General features: G+C 36.4%; 1 pseudogene; it reads left to right on the top strand.

The window, feature by feature from the left end:
• Positions 1–18,379, top strand: part of LOC138155757 (BAI1-associated protein 3-like) — a 27,776-nt pseudogene extending 9,397 nt beyond the window's left edge.
• The last annotated feature ends 232 nt before the right edge of the window (positions 18,380–18,611 follow it).

Below are 18,611 nucleotides of genomic sequence, written 5' to 3'. Positions count from 1 at the left end.
TGCTTTTTTTGGAAGGGGAAAGGCAGGGCAATTGGGGTTAAGTGACTTGCCCAAGGTCACACGGCTACTAAATGTTAAGTGTCTGAGGCTGGATTTGAACTCAGGTACTTCTGACTCCAGGGTTGGTGCTCTATTCACTGTTCCACCTAGCTGCCCCCAAGTATCCTCATCTTTTAAACAGGGGGATTGAACTAGGTTGCCTATGAAGTCCATTTCAGTTCTAGGTTCTATGATCAAATAAATTCTTTCCTCCCCAAAAGTTCTGTCAGGTAGGTAGTACAAATACTATCATCTTCATTTTAAGGATGAAGGAACTGAGACTGAGATAGTGATCTGTTCATCCTCACAGGTCTGATAATAGTGAGAGGTAGGATTCAAAGTCAGGTTTCTCTGACTCTAAATCCAGCATGCTTTTCAATTTACTTCTTCTCTTTTTATGGAGGTTGTCCTTTGCAAAGCTTTCTCTTCTAATATGTTAATGGTAGAATTGATCAGGACTGTTATATAATCTTCCCATTTAGTGTTCTAGCTGGGGAAGGGATTGAAGTATTTTCATACAACAGAGTTACAAGCAATGTGAAAGTCTCTGTTGACTTTACCTCAGTATTTTGAGGGAAGCTAAGAAAAAGATGGAAATAATGTCATATCATTCCTCTGCTTCAAAATTTTCAGCATCCCTATGTCGCTTATTGAGTCGAATTAAAATTCCTTTGAATGTCATTCATTGCCTTCTACATTATAATGTTTTCTTATTTTTCCAGCCTGACATAATGCTGTTACTTCACATTGTCTACATTCTTGGCAAACTGTAACTACCACCTCACTATTACCCAAACGTTCTGAGATTTTCAGTCTCTATGTCTTTAAGTACACTGTTTTGCTGTCTTTGAAATATCTTCTGTCCCCTTTGTTCATTGAATTCCCAATGCCTTTTAAAGCTCAACTCAAATGGCACTGAAAATAACTCTTTTCTTTCACATAGTTTTTTGTTTTGCATCATAATAACAATAACAAATGACTAGCATTGACAACATAGTACTTTAATGTCTGCAAAATGCTTTGCTATATTATCTCATTTGCTCCTTGGGAGGTAGGTGCTATTATTACTTTCATTTTACAAATAAGGAAACTGAGGAAAACAGAGATTAAGTAACTTGCCCAGGATCAGATAGCTGGTTAGTGTCTGAGTCCAGAATTGAACTCAGGCTTTCCTGACTCCAGTTCTAATATTCTATTCCCTGTACCACTTAGCTACACTTAGAAGGTATTGTTTATTGTATTATTTATCACTAGAACTGCCCAGAAGCAGAAGAGTAGAAGTAGAAGAATAGAAGACTACATGTTACTCAAATATTTTTACCTCTCTTTATATCTAGTTACATATACTCTGTATACACTAGGTATTTATTAAATTGTTATCTATTAATTTATTAAATTTATTAAATTGAGCTGGATTGAATCTAGTAATTACTTGCCCTGAAAAGTACTGAAGCTGTAACATTCTCTATAGACTTCTGGGAGATTTCCAAAAAATTTCAGAAACAATGCTATCTACATTTGTCTTCTTTTACCCAAAATCATTCTCCTTCCCTGCCATTGATTTTCTGCTTGTTGTGGAGTGCAGAAATATAAAAGAAAGATACGTTTTAGATAAAATAATACAGTAGAGGCATGGTGTAACAGAGAAAGCTCTGTATTTGCAGTTAGGGGATATAGGTTCAAGTCTTGACATAACCACTTATTATAGTACCTTGGGCAAATCACTTAACCTTTCTTGGTCTTAGTTTTCTTTTCTGTAAGATAGGCTAGTAGTATCCAAGTTTGAACATGTATATTGTCCAGTGGAAAGATTCCTATTTTTAGAGTCAGAGGAACAGGAAGATTTGAATTCCATTTCTGCCACTTGCTACCTGTATTACTTCGGGTCAATCATCTAAGCTCTCTAGGTTTCAGTTTCCTCATCTGTAAAATGAGGTATTTGGACTAGATGACCTCTGAGATCCTTATTAGCTCTAAATCATTTGTCTGGTCATTCCAGACTCTTGTCTTATGTATATATTTCCTCAGAATGAATGATACATATTAAAACCATTTGAACCAAAATGACAAAATTGAACATTGAGAAGATATGTTATTTAAGGGCTCCTATACTACCTAGATTTCTAATTGGAGGGCTCCCTAGGCAATAATCCAGTTTTTCTCTTGGCCTCAGTGATCCAAATGGAATAATTATTGAGAAAAATGAGTCTGCCTTGCTTCTTATCTCTTACTGCTACCAAATTCTCCCAGTTTCCACCATCCTGCCTTCCTGACTAAATGACAAAAATGAGGAAGAGAATAAATATATCTCTGTGGTTGTGGATTTGCTTGATTGCTTACAGCTTCTCCCCCCAGGGGTTCAGCAGCCCTCCTTGATTAGGAGAAATGGCCCTGTGCATACCCTGTCAAAGACTGCCAGTCTGAACATTTAATAGGGGAGGAAACTCATTTGAGAGATGCGAATTTTCTATGAACTCCATTAAGCAACAAAGCAGCAATGCATTAACAGGGTCAGGTTTCTAGGATATAATCGCCAACTACTTGGGGGCCACATGAGGTGCCTTCCACAGTCTGCTGTTTTCCATGTTCATCACTCTGATTATTTCATGATAACAGCTTCCTCTAGGGAGATGGAGAGTCCTTCTGTACATTTTAATGAGCTTGTCATCCTTTCTCAATTTATTTTCCTTATTTCTTATTCTATTTCTTCTTTTTATTCTTTTTCACATACTGGGTGCCACATTTATTTGGATGATACAAGGAGGCAGAGGTATTTTAAATGCTGTCCAGCATGTTCAGCAGATTTTTAGATGAAAAACTGTTTTTTTTTCTCTCCTAAAATTTTTAAAAGCAATATTGTACTTTCTTGGCTCCATTTAGCTAAACTTTTTTTTAATCAGTATTTCTGATAGAAAAGATGGCATTAATTTTTAAGAGTAGTTCATGCTTTTCAAATTTATTTCTCAAAATTATAAAATTGACTGTAAGATTTCTGATATGGTCTTAAGGAGGCATTTCATTGCTTAGGGAAAATTAAATGAAATTTAAACCCTGTCACATCAAATGGCTCTGCTTTAAATGCCTACATATAATCAAAGATGTCTAAATTCCATCCTCGCATCCACTTGTTTCAAACAATATTAGAGATACAATCTAGATAATTGCTTGGGATTCCTTGAAATAGGATATGATCTGTATATACATTCAGGCCTCACCAACTCATCAACACAAATATTAACATTTAAAATCCTATTTTGAGATAGTGGTAGATATAGATGGACCATCATAGAATCAGGAAGACCTGTGTTCAAGCCATGCCTTTGCTACAAACTGACTTTCTGATTTATGTATGGTTACAATCTCTTGTTGCCCCCAGCCCACCATTTAAGAGTATAAATTATAGAAAAATTGCTGATCTGAATTGGTAGAAGGAATTTCTGAGATGTCTTTACATAGATAAGACTTATTGGCAAGTGTGGTGGTAGGGGTCTGGTTCTATGACCCTTTGTGAAACACCTTCCCCCAATATTTAGAGTCTCAGTACTCAGTGACATATAGACGGCCATTCTTGGCATTCATATAGATCTGTCCTTTCCTTCAATAGGAAAAATAAAAAATTAAAAAAATGGTTGCTCAGAATGGTTTGATATATATTTTCATTTATTGCATTTTATCAGGTGTTCTATCATTACTTCTGCCACAGCAACCATAAAAGCCAATGTTTTAATGTTAGTAGGATGAATTAAATTGGGCATAGTACCCCAGATGTGAGAAGTGATAGATGTGTTGTGGTTTGCCTCAGTTAATCTTATAACTGCAGTACCATATATAGGTGAGAGCACGACATTGCAGGACAGATACAGACAATCTGGATCCTGCCCAGAGGAGGGCAACCAGTATAATTGAAGGGTATGGAAAACCATCTTAAGAGAATCAGTTGAGGGCATTGAATATGTTTAGCCTGGACCTTAGAAGGTTTAGTGGGAACAATGAGAGGGATTGAGGTTATTCTGCTAGTCACCAGAGTGAAGAAGTAGGAACAATAGCTGAATGTTGTGCTGAGGTAGATTTAGACTTGATATAATGAAAGATTTCCTAATAATTTGTCAAATCAAATAAAAAAGTGTTTAGTAAGTATCTACTTTAAACCTGAGGGTATATAAAGACAGGTAAAAAAAAGTTTCTGCCCTCAATGAGTTCACAATCTAAAAAGTTATTCCACAATGGAATGAGTTACCTCAAGGGGGTAGTGGGTTCCTTTTGAGGGTCTTTAAGCAGAGGTTGAAGATGTGGTAGAGAGGATTCTTTTTTTTTTTTTTTTAAAGCAATCAGGGTTAAGTAACTTGCTCAAGGTTACACGGCCAGTTATTTCTGGATGTGGTGCTGAGTATCTGAGCCCGGGATTCGATCTCCAGGTCATCCTGACACGGGAGCCAGTGTTCTTACTTGCTGAGCCACCTGGCTGCCCCTAAGCAATTGGGATTAAGTAACTTGCTCAAGGTTACATGGCCAGGTGTTTCTGGGTGGGTGCTAAGTGTCTGAGCCCGGGATTCAATCTCCAGGTCATCCCAACACTGGAGCTGGTGCTCTTACTCGCTGTGCTACCTGGCCGCCTCGGTAGAGAGGATTCTTGTTCATGTATGTGTTGGACCATATAGTTTTTGAGGTCCATTAGATTACCAAAATGCTAGTTTCTTTCTTAAGCACATGTTCCTGAAGGTTTTTTAAAAAATAGCATTTTGTTATGTTGGAATGAGCTCAAAGTTAAATTCTGTCAATGAATTTACCTCAGAATTTTAGTATATTAAGATGTAGTTGGACTTATAATGATGATTTCTGGTTTTCCTTGGAGATATTTTTGTCTACATTTCAGGTATCTATTTTCAGTGAATAATATTCATGACTAATACTCTTTTTAGCTTTACTTGTCTAAATTAACTATGTAATTTAACCTTTGTAAATAGAAATATGCTTCATGGTAACAATCCTCTATAAAAACACATACACACACAAACCAATTCTCCATAGTTTTCCTCTAGCAATAAATTTATAAAGATTGTACTCATTCGTATGGTCATATGGTCATAGAAACATAAGAATAATATCAGCTAGCATTTATATAGCACATTAAGGTTTGTAAAGGGTTTTACATTATCATCTCATTTTATCCTCCCAATAACACCGAGAGTTAGCTATTATTATTATTTCAGTTTTGCAGAGGAGGAAATAGAAGTCAAGAGGTTAAGTAACTTGCTCAGAATCATACTGCTACCAAGAATTTAAGGCAAGATTAGTATTCACATTTTCCTGTTTTTAAATCCAACACTTTATCTATTGTGCTACATATCTGCCAGGGCTTTTCAAATTTAATCTTAGAGGCCTAATTTATTTTGGTCTGAAGTAAGTATGAATCCTCTCTAGACCATTCCTGACAGGTTCCTATCTCTGCTTAAACTCTTTGTGTAAAGGGAGAACTCAGTACTTTGCAAAGGAGATTATTCCATTTTTGAACTCTGAACTCTTTTGAGCTTTGAATTTTTAAGAAGTTCTTATTTATACTGAATTGAAATCTGCCTTCTTATAACTTCTACCCTTTGGCCCCTGAGAGACAGCATGATATGAAGGACAGAAGGCTGGAGTTGAAGTCAGGAAAGAGAAAGTTCAAATAGGGTCTTAGGAACTTACTACTCATTTAACCTTGGTGTTGTATGCCAGGATACTGGTAGAACTAGAGAAAATGAGTTAATCCCTAAAGTACTACAACAAAGGCTGGGATTGTTGTAAGCCTAGAAGTTATTGGATAAAACCTGAGTCAGTTTGAGTTTGCCTTGCTTCTAGAGGGATTGATCTAGGACCCAGCTGTAGGTAGGCCTTAGCCAGGCTGTACCTACCACCTTAGCCAGGGTGGAAGCTGGGTATGGGATAGGTCCATTCTCCATCCCTCATTTTGCCACTTTGATGAGGCCTCCTCTATTTTACTGCAAGGATGAAGGGGAGTTGTGCTGTGACCTTTCTGATCCTGGTTGTCTATAATATCAATGTCCAAGGGTTGGAGGGAGGGAGTTTGTGGGGTAGGATATTGGTGAAGCTGCAGACTCAGTCAACTGGCATCACTGGCTATTAACTCTAATTCCCTACTCCTCTCAGGCCAGTAATAAATACTCACTCTCTTCTGGAGCAGAAGCCATATTTCTTTCCTACCTTTTTCCATATTCTTCTCCCAATTCAGCCACTCCCAAATCCTACCACTCCACTCCCTAGTCCCTTTCTTTCTATACTCTCTTTCCCCATTATTAAGAGTAGAAACAGAATGGTGTGAGTAGAATGCTGAACTTGGAGCCAGAAAGTCAATTCAAATTTTTGACTCTGACACTGTAACAGGAAGCACCCTAGCATACCCAGGATGCTTGCTAGCACAGGTACTGGCCATACAGCTATAGTTAAGCTACTTTCTTGGCCTCAACAAATTGCCTGGGACTTCTCTATTGCAGCATAAATAGAATGTACTTATAAAAATGTAGAGGGAATTCCCACATTGAAGAAATCATAGATCCTTGATGTATTGGTGTATTAACACAAGTAAAAGGTGGTAAATTTGACCTAGAATTAATAGAATAAGTCTTGGTGAATTACATGGCTACTAGATTTTGAAATAGAATATGATGGAGATGCTTAAGTATTTATTTATGATACCTTTCCTATCACTTACATCTTAATCCTAGGTGAAAAATATTAAATACATATAATAGAAAATTAGCAAAGCTTTTCAATAAAAAACTGGATTCCATGGTTCAGAGGACAGAATATTGTAATAAAACGTTATATTTATCAAGTTGAGTTTGTTAGATTTCATGGTAGAATGAATATGAACAGAGTATAGAAAATGATATTTAGCTAGAGGAAAGGTCAAATACTTATGCACTGATACAATTGCTTTTTTAAATTTACCTTTGAGAAATACTGACTTCATAAAAGAATAATTGCTAACATATGGTGCTATGCTTTTTGTAAAATGCTTTACATGTACTAATTCATTTGATCCCCAAGACAATCCTGTGAGGTAGGTACTATTGTTTTTCTTGTTTTACAGATGAGGAAATTAAGGTAGACTGAGGTTAAGTAACATATCCAGGGTAGCACAGTTGGTAAGCTTCTGATTCAGAAATTGAACTATGGTCTTCCTGATCCCAAGTCCCATCATCTATCCCCTAGATCTATTTCCATCCAATGGTCAACTGATAAACTACTTTGTGTAAAGAAAGTCTTAATTTTCAACATGTCCCCTTCCGTTTTAAGCCCTAGGGATTGATACATGAATTCTATAGAGAAATTCAGGAGCTAAAATATGCATCCAAATGCTTTTTTTGTGTTATTTATTGGAATAAGGCAATTTAAAAATAGTCCATGGTTCAAGCTGTCAATGAGTTGAGATCTGCATACAAATATAATTATATAACATTTAAAAATTGTATAATACCTATCATCCCAAGATCACAAAGGAGCCATTTTACTAAAGACATAAAAGGATTGCCAATCCTGGAAATTTTGGAGAGAAAAGAAAGCATTAGTATATAGTGTAAAAATAGAATTTTGCAACAAATAATGAATGGGTGCTTATTTCTTGCATTATTCTGAAATGTGTAATTTCAGTTGTTTCTTTTCAAGTTACAACCAAATGCAGAAAAGCTCTTCTCATTCAGAAAGGATGTTATTAAGTTTACATTTTTAAAAGCAGCTGTGTTAAAGTCTCAAAAAATGGTATAAAATGGCCAACACCACAGTTTACCGATCTGGCAATACATTTCAATGAACTGAAGAGTGAATTTATGGAAGAACACTTTATCTTAGTTACTTTTGTTTTCTTGGATACCTTATGAGGTGATGAGAACATGAACTGAATTACTGAATGATAGGATTTCAGAGTTGAAATGGACCTTGTCAGTCATCTAGAACAATCCATACCTAAAAAACCCCCCAGCTCATCTATAATATTTCCCCAAAGGTAATCACTTTCTTAAAGACTTTGAGGAAGAATTCACTATTCCTGAAGACAGCTAATCTAATTTTAGATAGCACTGATTCTTATGAAGTTTTCCCTTGCATCAAGACTAAATTTTCTTAATTTTAGAATTTAAATCATTCTACATTCAACACAGACAAGATGGTACAATGGGACTTACTGAATTTGAAGTCAAAGGACAGGGGTACAAGTTCTACCTCTGACATGTATTACCTGTGTAACAAGGTAAATCACTCATAATCACAGGGCCTCAGTTTTTTCAACTGTAAAATGAAATTTGTACCTACTCAAAGATCCACTGCATTTCTCAATCTATTATACTATGATCTTAGGAGAGAAATACATAATACAATTTATTTGGTAGGGATAAAACAATAGTTTTTTTCTTCCCTTTTGGGATAAATAACTTACATGATTCTTTTTGCTTTTGGAACCTTCTCACAAGAAGATCTTTTGTCTATCATGAGTAAGAAACACAAAACAATACAAAATTTATTTAATTATATATTTTTACAATTGGAATTTTGGTCTATGTTTCTTTTTCTTCTCTCTTCATACTAACAGTATTTGTGGTATATACATTGGATAAGTGCCTCTTCAAGAGAAACTCAAAATATCTCTATGAAATCATCAACATGTCTACTCAAATACCAATTCAACACCAAATCAGAAAAAGGTATTAGTGGAAAACAAAAATAAGCTATTCCAAAAAAAAGTTTTTTTTGGTGGACAGTGTTACTCTTTTCTGGTTTCCTTTAAGCCCCAGTTAAAATATTGGAAGTCTTCCCCATACATCCTTAATTCCAGTGCCTTCTCTCTGTTAATTATTTTCCTATTTATCATATATATATATATATACATATATATATATCTTACTTTAAATGTATTTGTTTGCATATTGTATCCCTTATTAGATTTGGAACTCCTGGAGGGCAGGTTTTGTCTTTTACCTGTATTTGTATCCTCATCCCTTAGCACAGTGCCTGGCACATAATAGGTGCTTAATAAATATTTATTCATTGATTAATTAGGTAGTGCAATGGATAGAGCATTGGACCTGTAGTCCAGGAAGACTTGAGTTCAAATCTGGCCTCAGACCTTTGCTAGCTGTGTAACCCTGGATAAATCACTTAACCTCTGTCTACCTCAGTTTTTACATCTGTAAAATGGAATTATAATAGAACTTGCTTTCCAGGATTGTTGTGAGTATAAAATGAGATATTCATGAAGTACCTTGCAAACTTTAAGTGCTAGATAATATTATTTTTTGAGATACAGTACTAATGTACCAACACTGAAAAGGCAGTTAAAGCTTTAAGAACTTTAATAAATAAAAAGAATTGAAAACTTAGATAAATATAATATGCTATTATTTACTGATCTCTAGTATGGTTCCACCAGTATTTTCATCTTGGGAAAATTGTATTAAAACAAATGACTGTGTCAAGGCAAGGGGAATTTAAAAATAGATTTATCTCAGCAACTCTGAGTTGCAGAGGATTGAAGGATTCATCTTCATATATACAAGGTTGTCATTTCTCCTAAATTGATCCCATTTTCCATAAAAGATAACAGAACAGTAGATATAGCATTTTTTGAGACTCACAATTAACTGTAGGGGGAAAGGATATTGCCAGTTAATGAAAGATGAAGTTAAAGAGACATGAGGAATTTCTTATGTCTTCCTCCCTTGGTCTCTTCAAGATGTCAGCTTGGTGCTAAGGTTTTGCATATGGTCTGAGTTCAGAGAAATTCTTGGTTGCTGAGTCCAACTATTTTAATTTCAAGAATGATTTTAAAAGTAATGTAAAATGCTTGGAAGAACTGGGGAAGAAACATAACGACATATGCATGGTGGAAAAGTTAAGCTTTATGAAACTTAGGCAATCCAGCAGCATCTTTCCCATGCCCTATGGCAACGGTTCACTTGAAGTCCATTAAATATTTAAATGATAATTACATTTCAATACAATTAATTTCTGCTTTAATATTATGTATTTTTATTTTACATATTTAAAAAAATTATTCAGGGCATTTCATATGCTTCAGCAGACTGCCAAAGGGATCTATGACACAAAGAGTTAGTAATCCCTACAGATATCCACCCCAATTTTTGTGAATAATTCATACCACAAAAGGCTAAAAAAATGGGTTTGCTTTATCAAATTTACCAACACTGTAAGGAAAGCATTGTCTTCCCTCCTCAAACATTTCTTAAACTCTATTAGTGCAATGCTGCCCTGCATTGATGACTTTGCCCTCTACCAACTCAGTGCTGAACTAGCAAACTATTGTAATATTTATAGAAATTTCTGGCCAGGGTTTAGATTGTTTTTCTGATAACAGTATTAGTAGTGTAATCAAGCAAGGGTCCTTGACTTTCTCTCTCTCTCTCTACCCGTTTTGCAGTCTGATAATAACTATGGGCCTCTTCTCAGGATAATATTTTAAGTAATTGAAAGGAAATGCTAAAGTTTAGTTTGAGATTAGAGAAAATAATTTTTTTTTACCTGTTCAAGTTCAGAGACCCCTTGAAATGTATCTATTGACCCTTATATATCTGTAAGCTCTAGGATAAGAATTCCTGGTTTAATGGAAAAGGCATTGGACTGGGAATCTGGAGACAAAGATTCTAGTTCAGTATTGACTAGTTCTGCGACCCTGAACAAGTCAATTTTCTTGACTCTCAAATTAGAGAATTGCAGGACTAGATAATTTCCAAAGATCTTCTAGTTCATAAATTGTGACTTGAAGTAATGTTGGTTAGAGGAAAAGGGTAAATAAAGAACATCTTGGAATTGGAGCAATGACTATTTCAGAATATTGCCTAAGGTTAGACATATATTCAGCACCAATTATGTCCATATCACATGGAAGAAAGGAATCTAGGATTCAAGAAAGTCAATCTCAATAAAATCAGTAATTAAATCTGGGTAAAGTATGACATCTTACACAAAACCAAAGGAATAACAATGCACATGAATTATAAATGAAATCACCTTTATAACTTTGTATTTCATGAAGAGGTTTTTTTTAATATCACGATTTACTTTTACCAATCATTTCCAATATATCAATTGGTTCACTATCCCCCCATGCCTAGCATCTTGGTATTGCTTTGAATTACTTGTTACATCATTAAGCATTACTTCATTTACTGAGAATATAGTTGATCGATAGGATAGTCAAATATCCACCACTGATAAAGTTATGGGCAAAGAGATTTTTTTTTTTGGGGGGGGGGGGATAGGGATGAATAGAAAGAAAGGTAAATTTCAGTATTGAGGCAACTCTACCCTCTTGTGACAGAACTTGAAATTACAGGATTTCCCCCATTTAATATAGATTGCTTTATTTTTGAAAAGTTACTGAGCTATAAAATGCAATTGCTTTCATTATCATCTGTGATTTTTATTTCAAATAATCAACCCACTAGTATTTATTGAGCTTCTAAAAATGAATAGTATTGTTTTAATTGCTCATTAGTACACATTCAAAGAAAATAAATTACCCATGTTCTAAAGAAGTTCATGATTTTATAGGAAAGACAGATAAACTATAAAATTATATTGTTTAGAAGAGGAAGGGATAGGTCAATGTTGTACTAGCTGACGAGAGAACATGAAAAAATCAGAGACATAAGCTACAGAGACATCTACTGCTTGCCAGGGCATACATCAGGATTGATATATAAAACCTATGAAGACTTGTCATACCTGATGAACACTACATACTCTTGGTGATCCATGTGGGGAATGATACAGCCACAAGAAAACTATACAACACCACTAAGAATCATGAAGTGCTAGACAAAAATTAAAGATCTTAGGAGGACACAGGTTGTATTTTCATCACTGCTGCTGATTGATGGTAGAGCTTTTAGAAGAAAAAGGTGAATGTGGATAGTAAACAGCTAATCAAGAAGTTATTTGAGAATTATAGAGTACTTATCATGTACCAGGTACAATGCTAAATACTTGGGATACAAATACACATATCCCTCCCATAGGAAGGTGATAGAGGTTAAGGGCACAGTACCCCTGTGATCTAGAAAACCCAAGTAAAATTTTTTTGGTTCTCCTTTGTGCCAGAGAAGAAGTCTGAATTTTTTCCTTTTTCTTTAGTGGGGTGTTTATAGTACCTTATTGTAAAATTTGGATTAAGTATTTAGTCATTATCCACTGTCCTTCCAGTATCATCTTCAGCTTCCACAAAACTCCCCCCAAATTTCAATTTAATTTTTTATGCCAACCCATGATATATCAAAACTGTAACAGGGAAAGTCATGATGTGGAAGGGATAACTGTATAAGCAAAGAGACAATCATCATTAAAGAGTTTACATTCTACAGGGGAGCTAGAAAAGGAGGCAATACACACAAGTGAAAGATTGCTAATGGGAAGAGGAAAAAGTGAAAAAAATGATAAGTGCAAATAGGAGTGAAGTTGGCATGGTCTGGGTATCTCATGAAAGTCCAAGTCAGAGACTAGCCAATCAGAAGAAAGGGCAACAGGGTGAGAATGAGAATTTTGTTGTTTGGGAGGTGTAGAAGTCTGGAGAGTGAGAAGTGGAGCAGGGAGTGAGAATGAGATTGTGATTTCTGGAATATGACTTAAAATATGGGAATGATGAACTTATCACCAGGAAAGGAGCACACCTAATAAAGGTTGGCTAAAAATAGCAAAGATATTTGTCTTGAGCCTTCTAAATCTGATCAATAGGGTTTTTGACTTAAAATGGTTAAGAAAGGATAAAATTGTCCACAGGATAAACTTCGTAGTATAGAGATAGAATGTAGAATATAATCAGTGTAGAGATGGAATATAGAAAAATACAAAAAGATAAATAACTCACAAAAGATGATATTCAAGAAGAAATATAGCAATAAATTCCCTAATTCATACTGCATATGGTTGATAAGCAAGGTGAATTAGCAATCTTAATTTTAGCTGGTTGGTTTTGCCTCCTGGTATCATTAATACCTGATAGGATAGGCATCGTGACAGGATATAACTCTGGAGAGGGGACCCCTTATTCACCAGGAAAAGTATCAATAAAGAGAGAGTGGAATATAATTTTACGATAAGATATACTCACGAAGGGACTGAAATAGTTGGACTATGAAGCCTCTTCCAGCTCCAGATCTATGATTTTATGACTCTTTATGAAGAAATTTGGAAACCTAATGAGGGAGACTGTCAAGGAGTAGAGCACATTCAGACATGGATCAATTGAGGGAAAAGTCATCATTGTCTTTGTTGGGGGTATACTATGGATAGACAGAAAAAAAGAATTTGATGAAAAGTTTAAAATTAGATCATTTATCTGGTTGTAGAAATATGATACGGTGGTTTTTGGGAATTTCAGCTATCTATATATCCTCTGGAGCTCCCTCTCTTTTCAAAGCAGAAGCACTAACAATTTTATGGTTTGCCTTGATGATAATTTCATTTATCAAATAGGGGAAAAATTGACAAGAGGAATGGGATTATGGTCTGGCCAATACAAACTGGCTCTTGAAATAGATAGAAATGAGAGAAATCTTGGTAGTAAGTAACCAGTGTTCTAAAGACAGAATAGGACAGTACTACTGTTTGAGACAGCAGATTTTAAGGGGTTAAGAGTAACGATACATTGTATCCAGTGGCCTGCTATTTTGAAAAATATCTGTGACCAAAAAAGGGGATTGATCTAAAAAATAAACTACTTAAGATACTAGCAGAAATAATTTCCTTGAGATGGTGGAAGGGGGCAATATTGCTCCAAAAAACTGATGTGGCTGCATGGGGAATTTATTGAACACCTCATATTTTAATTTATTGAACACCTCATATAATTTATTAAATTTATTGAACACCTCAAATGGCACAAGCAATATTAAAATCTGGAATAAAGGGAGGGGGGCAATGATTTTTAAAATAATTATGTGGGTGAAAAGAGGAGGATCAAAGAAAGGATAGAAGTTCTGTTTAGGTCAGACAGGATGAGTCATTATCACCCTATATCAATATACTTTATTTCTACATCAATATGCTTTATGCATAGAAGACATCTCTGATTTCTGGCAGAGAGAAAACAAAATCCATTTTTAAGAGACACATGTTAAGATCTAGCAATAGTTAAATATGCTCAGTTCCTTCTGATTTTTATAAACTTTTGTTCCAAAAAAGGAAAAAATATTTTTCCCTAATGGAATTTTCCTTCATTTCATTTAATCTCTTTATTTTAGAAGACATTCATTCCATCCTGTTCAATTCCCACAAGACACATAAGATCTTGTAGCTTTATCATTACTCATTATATTTCTATTGTGTTGTTATATGTTATTAACTGGGCTATGGAGTATTATTTAGAGTCATTACAAAACTGCTGTCTGATTATATATGAAGGAACTCTGAATGAAGGGAAAAAAATGGGTGGAAACTGAGAGGTTGGCATAGGCTGGCGGGGAAAACTAGAGATTTGCCTGAATGAATGAGATAGAGCCAGGGCACACTGAAAGATTAAGCCAAACTCAGTTCCTTGGAGAGATCAATTTATCTAATATTGTTCAGCATTTCTTGCCACAAGGTATGCGTTACTCATCACACAAACTCCACTGGTTGGCATTTAAATCCCTTCACAATCTCACTGTAGTTTCCCTTTCCAAACTTCACATTACTCTTCTTCAGGAAATCTGTGGTCCAGACTTGTCTATTTACTCTTCCTTGTGCATTATATTCTATTTCCTGTGCCCATTTCTTTGAATGGGCTATCCTGTATCCCTGGGAAGTTTTTCTGGGGCAGCTAGGTGGCACAGTGAGTAGAGCAGCAGCCCTGGAGTCAGGAGGACCTGGGTTCAGATCCGGCCTCAGACACTTCACACACACACACACACACACACACACACACACACAAAAAACTAGCAGTGTGACCTTGGGCAAGTCACTTAACCCCAATTGCCCTATCCTTTCCACTCCAAAAAAGAGAGAAGATTTTCTTCTTCTCTATCTCATATCCTTAGTTTTCTTCAAAGTTAAACTTCTTTGACTTTCTTCAAGTCTTAGCTAAAATCTTAACTATGTGCAAGGAGCCTTTCCCTGTCCCCATAATGTTGTTGCCTTCCCTTGGAGACTGCCCCTAATTTATTCTGTATATATCTTGTTTGTGCATAGTTATTTGCTTGTTGACCAATATTAAGTTCTTTATTCTACATTTTCATTTTTCAGTCATGTCTGACATTTCATGACCCCATATGGGATTTTCTTGGCAAAGATACTGTAATGGTTTGCCATTCCCTTCTCCAGCTCATTTTACAGATGAGGACACTGAGGCAAACAGGGTTAAGTAACTTGCCCAGGGTCACACAGATAGTAAATGTCTGAGGCTATACTTGAACTCAGGAAGATGAGTTTTCTTGATTCTAGGCCTGGCACTCTATCCACTGTGCCACCTAGCTGCCCATATTCTATGTATGCCTACCTTCATTTCCCTCAGTTGTTAGTACCTTCCATCCCCCAAAACTATTTTGTATTTTTGAAATCTGTGTATATAGTGTTTTGTCTTCAATAAAAAATATAAGCTCCTTTAGGGCATATGCTGTTCTCTATCTCTCTAGTGCTCTGCTTATGCTACCTGGATGGTTCTTCCATCAACAGTAAGGATAAAAAATGGACAGATTAAGTGTGAGTATGCACCAAATATTAAAAGTCCCACAAAAGACCTATGGTATATTGAGTATATATTTTACAGAGGATTTATAGGACATGAACAAGAAAAGCTCAAATTTGAGAAATCAAGGATGCATCATAATCAGTGATGGGATTATCTACAACAGACAGTCAACAAGCATTTATTAAGTACTTACCATATGCCAGTGTACTATGTGCTGAGGATACAAAGTAAGGTGAAAACAGTCCCTGCTTTCAAGAAGTTCATATTCTAATGGGGAAGACAATATGCAAAAAAATAACAATCTGTAAAAATGTATACAACATTAATAGAAGGCCCTGTGGAAGGGGACCAGGAAAGCCTTCTTGTAAAAAGTACTATTTGATTTGAGCCTTAAAGGAAGTCAAGCAAGTCAAAAGGCAGAGGTAAAGATGGAGAACATTCCAGGCATAGGGGTGAGAGTGATGGAGCCAGTGAAAAGGTGTACAGTGTCATTTTAAAGGAATGGCAAAGTCAGTGTTGTTGAATTATAAAATAGGGGGAGTGAAGCAAAATATAAAAATACTGGTAAAATTGGAAAGAGGCTTATGAAGTGTTTGAATGAAGTGTCAGGTTATGAAGTGTTTGAATGTCAAAGTATTTTATATTAGATCCTGGAGGTATTTAGCCTTCCGAGCTTATTGAGAAGGGGCATAATGTGCTCAGATCTGACCATGGACTGCCTGACTTTAGAGAGATTATTTTATCAGCTGTGTTTTAATGGTCTGATGTAGAGAGAAATTTGAGGCAGAGAGACCAATCAGCAAGCTATTGCAATGTGATTGGTATATATCATATGTAATTCAGCCATCTATTTACAATGTGTATTCTTTAGGCAATGTGTTGATAATATGGAGTCTTGGCTGCTTTTCTCTCTCATCTACTTTTTTGTGTTATGCTTTTTAAGGAACATTTTTATAGCTTTTTATTGCTCTCCACATTTTTTAAAGAGTTAACATTTCATTCTCATTTTTCATCACATGACTGAATATTTAGATCATGGATCCTTTGAAACTTATAGTGTCTGATGTAACATTCTGGATTATTTACACAGGGAGGAGAGGCATATTGCTATTAGTTTTCTTTTTTGGGGGGGCTTTGTGTGTGTTATGCTTTTATTGCTCATTAAGTACAAAAGATTCAAAGTTATTTATAAGAGGTGATTTATTATTGTAATGGAACAGGAATTTATTTCAATTTAACATCACTCATCATTGACTCCAGAGAGATGTTGATGTAGACAAGCCACAGCCCATGGACCCCACATCCAACCACAGCTTAGAGGTTGATGCCAGGCTTTGCTTCTTCCATATCAAGGAGCTCTGGGCCAAGCTGGCTAGAATCATCTGAGGCCATGGACCTAGAGATTCAAATCATGGAGGATATTTGTGAAGTTACTACCCAGAGCTGGTTCAGTGGAAAGTAGACACTTGACCCCTGGCCCTAGGTGAAGTAGTGAAAAAGTGAGTCACTTTTCATCACCCTAAACAATGTGAAACATGTGACAAAGGCTATAGTGCAGGTGCTTTGGGGGCCACAATGGCCGAAATCAGTTTGGGGCTTCCCTGTGTGGGTGTCTCCACAGAAACCTGAAGAGCAGACTGCTAGACATGGATGACAACCTTCAGAGAGAGGCCTGGAACATGATTGCCTACCCGACAGTCAAGATGATAGGAGACATTAAGAAGCATATTCAGCATATCACCCTATCACCAGATTTGTTCCAGAATGAAAAGGCTGTATCCCTACTCATGAAATATCTGAATGACAAGCTGTTTCTTCTCAATGAGTCACTGGTGAAGGAAAATCTCTGTAGGATGCTTGGAGCGGTCTGGGATTGGCTTCTTCCAGTCATTCTTCAGGTGTTGAGGGACAACAGAGATGTGTCTTCTGAGTTCTACAGAAGTGTTTACTTTATGTTGGATTTTAGTAGATTTTTTTCCCCTGCAGAAGGGCAAAGTTTGCCACTAGAAAGCCTGAATGATAGATGCTATAAGACTCTGGAGGAGGAATTATACCTGAACCAACAAGTACATTAAACAGGATTACCTGGACAAGCTCAAACAGGACAGAGGGACAACTGTTTCCCAGAGATCAATGGAGTAGAATTCGTATGGGCAGCTGAAAGTCATGTTACTATAAAGTAGGGGAACAATGGCTGGCTGTGGAGGTGCTACATACTGAGGACTTAATTGACCTGAGGCCAATGGCCCAAGTGACCCTTTTTCATTGTTGGGCTCTGTACCTACCACATTTTTCTGCTGGCCTGAAGCCCGAGGACCCAGGTCAAGATCAAGACCCTATACCTTGGGTAGGAGGAGCTGTTTTATGTCTCAGTTCCCATAGAACTGTGGTTCTATCAGGCAGCCTGCATGGTCTTCACAGTCATGGATGATGTCTGGCTGCCCACCAAAGACTCTTCTGGAGAGGCTGCCATGACCCTGAGCAGCACCAGAAGGCTAAGCAGGCCCCAAGTGGGGAACAGTGTGAGGAGTGTGCAGTCAACTACTCCACCTCAGTAGGCCCAAAGCCAATGTGAAGTCAGCACTGAGGATGCTGGAGAGATGGACAGACACAGAAGCACAGGAGTTTATGAAGAAACTCAGAGATGAAAAAGGGCACGAGAGATAATTGAGCATAGTATTTCTAGGTGATACCACACTCCACATCCTCTTTCTCCCTCTCCTCCTGAACCCTCTTCCATTTCATGCTGCAATTACCTATATGAAAGTGTCCAGATGTGTATAGTCTTTTCATCAAGAATTTCCTATTCGGTTCCTTCTGGTGTAACCTGAGGGTCATCATGAAAGAGTCCTATAGGGTTGGCATTTATGATGTTTCTCCTTATTCAGTGTTGTGTGTG

The sequence above is a fragment of the Petaurus breviceps genome, unplaced genomic scaffold (assembly GCF_028583685.1).
Source record: "Petaurus breviceps papuanus isolate PSGF00001 unplaced genomic scaffold, PetGlider_PUasm1.0 98, whole genome shotgun sequence".
Lineage (NCBI taxonomy): Eukaryota > Metazoa > Chordata > Mammalia > Diprotodontia > Petauridae > Petaurus > Petaurus breviceps.
The sequence above is the reverse complement of the archived record's forward strand: the minus strand, read 5'-3'. Positions and strand labels throughout refer to the sequence as shown.